The sequence below is a fragment of the Mus caroli genome, chromosome 9, assembly GCF_900094665.2.
Source record: "Mus caroli chromosome 9, CAROLI_EIJ_v1.1, whole genome shotgun sequence".
In the NCBI taxonomy this organism is placed as follows: domain Eukaryota; kingdom Metazoa; phylum Chordata; class Mammalia; order Rodentia; family Muridae; genus Mus; species Mus caroli.
In genome coordinates this window covers 209,122-215,565 of record NC_034578.1, presented here as the reverse complement: position 1 = coordinate 215,565, position 6,444 = coordinate 209,122, and the positions used below count along the sequence as shown (strand labels likewise).

Genomic DNA, 6,444 nt, shown 5'->3' with positions numbered 1-6,444 from the left:
GGAAATCCAGCAACATAATCCACTATATAAACAAACTCAAATACAAAAACCACATGATCATCTCATTAGATTCTGAGAAAGCATTTGACAAAATCCAAAAACCCCTCATGATAACAAAAGGATATCAAGAGCATAGAAATTGGAAAGGAAGAAGTCAAAATATCACTATTTGCAGATGATAGTATATATAATTGTCACAAAAGTTCCACCAGAGAACTCCTAAACCTGATAAACAGCTTCAATGCAGTACATGGATATAAAATTATCTCAAACATATCAGTGGCTTTGCTCTACGTAAAGAATAAACAGGCTGAGAAAGAAATTAGGGAAATAAAACCCTTCACAATAGTCACAAATAATATAAAATAACTTGGTGTGACTCTAACTAAGGAAGTGAAAGATCTGTATGACAAAAACTTTAAGTGTCTGAAGATAGAAACTGAAGAAGATCTCAGAAGATGGAAAGATGTCCCATACTCGTGGATTGGAAGGATTAATGTCGTAAAAATGCTATCCTGCCAAAAGCAGTCTAATCCCAACTCAATTCTTCACTGAGTTAAAAAGGGCAATTTGCAAATTCAATCTGGAATAATAAAAAACTTAGGATAGCAAAAACCATTCTCAACAATAAAAGAACCTCTAGGGGAATCACCATGCCTGACCTAAAGCTGTACTCCANAGCAATTGTGATTAAAAACTGCATGGTACTGGTACAGCGACAGACAGGTAGATCTATGGAATAGAATTGAAGACCCAGAAATGAACTCACACATCTATGGTCACTTGATCGTTGACAAGGCAGCTAAAAAAAAAAAAAATCAGGGGGAAAAAAGATAGCATTTTCAACAAATGCTGCTGTCACAACTGGGGGTTATCATGTAGAAATATAAGAATTGATCCATTCTTATCTCCTAGTACTAAGGTCAAATATGAGTGGATCAAGGAACTCCACATGAAACGAGATACACTGAAATTTATAGAGAAGAAAGTAGGGGAAAACCTCAAAGTTATGGGCACAGGAGAAAAAATCCTGAACAGAACACCAATGGCTTCTGCTGTAAGATCAAGAATCGACAAATGGGATATAATAAAATTGCAAAGCTTCTATAAGGCAAAAGACATTGTCAATAAGAGGAAAAGGCCACCAACAGATTGGGAAAGGATTATTACCAATCCTAAATCTGATAGGGGACTAATATCCAATATACAAAAAGAGCTCAAGAAGCTGAACTCCAGAAATTAAAATAACCACGTTATAAAATGGGATACAGAGCTAAACTAAGAATTCTCAACCTAGGAATACCGAAGGGCTGAGAAGCACTTGAAAAAAAGTTCAACGTCCTGAATCATCTTGGAAATGCAAATCAAAACAACCCTGAGATTCTAACTCACACCAGTCATTATGGCTAAGATCAAAAATTCAGGTGACAGGAGATGCCGGTGAGGATGTGGAGAAAAAGAAACATTCCTCCATTGTTGGTGGGATTGTAAGCTTGAACAACTACTCTGGAAATCAGTCTGGAGGTTCCTCAGAAAATTGGACAGGATGATCCAGCAATACCTCTCCTGAGCATATACCCAGAAGATGTTCCAACTGGTAATAAGGACACATGCTCCACTATGTTCATAGCAGCCTTATTTATAATAGCCAGAAGCTGGAAAGAACCCAGATGTCCCTCAACAGAGGAATGCATACAGAGAATGTGGTACAATTACATAATGGAGTACTACTCAGCTATTAAAAACAATGAATTTATGAAATTCTTGGGCAAATGGATGAATCTGGAGGATAGCATCCTGAGTAGGGAAACCTAATCACAAAAGAACTCACTTCATATGCACTCACTGATAAGTGGATATTAGCCCTGAAACTTAAAATACCGAAGATACAATTTGCAAAACACATGAAACTCAAGAAGAAGGAAGACCAAAGTGTGGACACATCGCCCCTTCTTAGAATTGGGAAGAAAACACCTTTGGAAGGAATTACAGAGACAAAGTTTGGAGCTGAGACGAAAGGCTGGACCATCTAGAGACTGCCCCACCGGGAGATCTATCCCATAATCAGCCTCCAAACTCAGACACCATTGCACACACTAGCAAGATTTTGCTGAAAGGACCCTGATAGAGTTGTCTCTCGTGAGGTTATACCAGTGCTTGGCAAACACAGAAGTGGATGCTCACAGTCAGCTATTGGATGGATCACAGGGCCCCCAATGGAGGAACTAGAGAAAGCACCTAAGGAGCTGAAGGGGTCTGCAGCCCTATAGGTGGAACAACAATATGGACTAACCAGTACTCCCAGTGCTCATGTCTCTAGCTGCCTAGGTAGCAGAAGATGGCCTAATCGGCCATCATAGGAAGGAGGGGCCCCTTGGTCTTGCAAACTTTATATGCCTCAGTACAGGGGAACACCAGGGCCAAGAAGTGGGAGTGGCTGGGTAGGGGAGTGGGGGCAGAGGGTATGGGGGGTTTTTTGGATAGCATTTGAAATGTAAATGAAGAGAATTCCTAATAAAAATTGGTAAAAAATAACAGGAGGTATTAATTACTTTTCCTTAATATCTCTTAATATAAATGAGCTCAATTCCCCAATAAAAAAGACATAGACTAATAGACTGGCTACACAAAGACAACCAAACACTTTGCTGTATAATGGAAACAAACCTCAGAGACAAAGACAGACACTACCTCAGAATAAGAGGCTAGAAAACAATTTTTCCAAGCAAATGGTCCAAAGAAACGAGCTGGAGTAGCCATTCTAATATCGAATAAAATCAACTTCTAACTGGAAGTTATCAAAAAAGACAAAGAGTGACACATCATACTCATCATAGGTAAAATATTCGAAGATGAAATCTCTGAATATCTATGCTCGAAATGCAAGGGCAGCCACATTCATTAAAGAAACTTTAGTAAAGCTCAAAGCACACATTGCACCTCATACAATAACAGTGGGAGACTTCAACACCCCACTCTCATCATTGGACAGATCCTGGAAACAGAAAAACAGAGACACATTGAAGCTAACATAAGTTATGAAAGAAATTATTTAACAGATATCTACTGAATAATTTATCCTAAAATAAAAGAATATACCTTCTTCTCAGCACCTCATGATACCTCCTCCAAAATTGACCATATCAATTTTGACCTGGTCACAAAACAGGCCTCAACAGATGCAAAAATATTGAAATAATCCCATTCATCCTATCATATCACCATGGGATAAGGATGATCTTCAATAACAACATAAATAATAGAAAGCCAACATTCACATGGAAGCTGAATAACACAATAGTCAATGATACCTTGGTCAAGGAAGAAATAAAGAAAGAGATTAAAGACATTTTAGAGTTTAATGAAGATTAAGCCACAACATACCCAAACTTATGAGACACAATGAAAGCAGTCATAAGAGGAAAACTCATAGCTCCAAGTGCTGCCAAAAAGGAACTAAACAGAGCATACACTAGCACCTTGACAGAACACCTAAAAGCTCTAGAACAAAAAGAAGCAAATTCCCCCAAGAGGAGTAGAAGATAGAAAATAATCAAACTCATGGCTGAAATGAACCAAAATGAAACAAAAAGAACTATACAAAGAATCAACCAAACCAGGAGCTGGTTCTGTGAGAAAAACTATAAGAAAGATAAACCCTTATCCACACTAACTAGAGGGCAGAGCAACAGTATCCTAAGTAACATAATCAGGAATGAAAAGGGAGACATAACAAAGGAACCTGAGGAAATCCAAAACATCACCAGATCCTACTACAAAAGGCTATACTCAACAAAATAGGAAAACCTCGATGATATGGACAATTTCCTAGACAGATGAGAAGGTACCAAAATTAAATCAAGTTCAGATTAATGACTTAACATTCCCATATCCCCTAAAGAAATAGAAGCAGTCATTAATAGTCTCCCAACCAAAAAAAGCCCAGGACCAGATGGGTTTAGTGCAGAATTCTATCAGACCTTCAAAAAAAAAAACCTAATTCCAATTCTCCTCACTATTCCACAAAATAGAAACAGAAGATAATCTACCCAATTCATTCTATGAAGCCACAATTACTCTGATACCTAAACCACAGAAAGACCCAACAAAGAAAGAGAACATCAGACCAGTTTCCCTTATGAACATCGAAGCAAAAATACTCAATTCAATCCTTGCAAATTGAATCCAAGAACACATCAAAATGATCATCCTTCAGGATCAAGTAGGCTTCATACCAGGGATGCAGGGATGATTCAATATATGGAAATACATCAATGTAATCCACTATATAAACAAACTCAAAGTTGAAAACCATATGATCATTTGATTAGATGCTGAGAAAGAATTTGACAAAATCCAACATCCCTTCATGATAAAAGTCTTGGAAAGATCAGGAATTCAATACCTAAACATAATAAAACATACCTAAACCTAATAAAACCAATATAGAGCAAACCAGTAGCTGTCAGAGACCATCCCATGAGAAAGTGAGCCCTTCACAATCTCCCTAACAGGCCAAATGGCCTCGTGCTAAGAGCTGGTAATCACCCCCTTCCTCCCTATTCCCTTCCTGGCACCTGAGGCTGTAAAAGTTGAATTATAGTCCCCTCTTCCCTTGAATTCCCATGTAATTCAAGGACATGAGTTACGCCTGAGTCCAGCCTGACACCCAAGGCTGTCAAGGAGGATCTATGTTCCAGAGATAAGATGCAGAGTGCCCGCTGCCTGGTGCCTGACTTCGGCCCCCATGTCAGCAGATGCCCACTTCTTTGTTCTTTGCATAATTCTCCCTCGACCCCTCCCCTATTCCCCACGATGTATGCTTTAAAAAGAAGGCACCTCAGCATAATAAACGAGACCTTGATAGGTACCATCTTCTTGGTCTCCTGTTTCTCTTTTTCTTCCTCCCATTTCCTTCCAAGATTGTGGTTCCCCTCGCACCCACGAATAACTGAATCCCACGGGATGGGGTAAGTGGCACCCGATGTGAGGGCAAGGTCCAGATCATAATGCCTACTGGTGGAAGTTCCAGAGAAGTTAGTCACGACCCCAAGAATTTAGAGGTAGTGAAGGACCTCTTCCGCCGCTCATAGAAGAGCAAGAAGTCCTTGGTGAGTTGAGTCATCTCCACTTCAGGTTATGGGAAATAAGCTATCTAAAGAGACAGCCTTCATCAAAGGCTTAAAGATAGCTCTCAGGGAAAGAGGAGAACGAGTTAAATAGAAAGATTTGATAAACTGTTTTCATTTTCATAGACCAGGCATGTCCATGGTTTATTATAGATGAAGCAGAGATACACTGTAAAAAAAATGAGGAAAGGTAGGTAGAGATTTAAATGATAAACTAGCTAATGAGGGTCCTGATGTGGTCCCTATAATTGTCTTTTCTTATTGAGGAGTAACTATCAGAAGCAGCCTCTGTGCCTCCTCTCCCTTCTCTGGCAGAATTCCCAGAAGAAGGAGATAAAAAATTAGAGTCTGAACATGAGAGAGAGAAAATAAGTTTCAGAAAAGCAGTTATCTGTTTGGGACCTTTTAGCAAAAAAAAAAGGGGGGGTATGAAAATAAGCTATTTCAGAGCTCTTCTAGGGACAGAAGGAAAATGGAAGACGTCCTGCTTCCTCTCTGGCTCCTATGGAGATATTCTTAGCTCTGGTTAGGATATCTGGGACCCTTTGAGACATCAAGTTCTATTCCCTGTCTGTCTATTATCTGGTTTTGGTGCACCAAATTGTCCATATGTCTGTCTATTTATGTTTGCTTTTCTTTTGTTGTTTGAATGATTGTTGTTCTGTGCTTCATGTTGAAAAAAATGGTTAAAACTTTATCTGCTGGCTGTCCATCCTTTGATTCAGTTTAACTTGTTTAAAAATCAGTCTCAGTTTGCACAGCAGAAACTGGCAAGTTATGCTGCACTGTGACTGGGAATCAAGTACAGCTGAAAAGGCCCTGCTGGGATCCGATTGCAAATGGAGCTCTTACAGGGGCAGGCAGCCTTTTGCTTGTAACAGAAAGTTAGCTTAAAATTGGGAACTCAGGGTTGGAGTCATTCTAAACAAAATGCAGAATGAACGAACCCAGGAAAACAGGTCTTTAAGGAAACTTCAAAATAAGGAAAAACTTTGGGCTTGTGTGGCACTTCTTTTGTTTCACAAACCGTGACTAGAAAAATTCATGGGACTTCAGCTCTCCCTCCCTTTCTTTTAACTGAAAGAGCCTTGTTACAGACCTAGCCAGATGTTGTTGTAAATAAAGTTTAAATTCAAAGTTTATAAAAGGTCAATCAGGCTGTGGAATTTATCAGGACATTGTGATTTGACTTGCCTACTTTATATAAAGTTATAGTGTACAGAGTTTGCTTATATGTCTAAGTGTCTGTTCCTTGTTCCAAACAGCCATTAACTTGGTTATTACAGAATATTGATGTTTGATCTATTGTATACCA

The 6,444-nt window shown here is 39.0% G+C and overlaps 1 protein-coding gene across 1 annotated transcript in view; it reads right to left on the bottom strand.

The window, feature by feature from the left end:
* Positions 1–6,444, bottom strand: part of Gucy1a2 (guanylate cyclase 1 soluble subunit alpha 2) — a 237,569-nt gene that overhangs the window by 215,153 nt on the left and 15,972 nt on the right. The window lies entirely within an intron of this gene.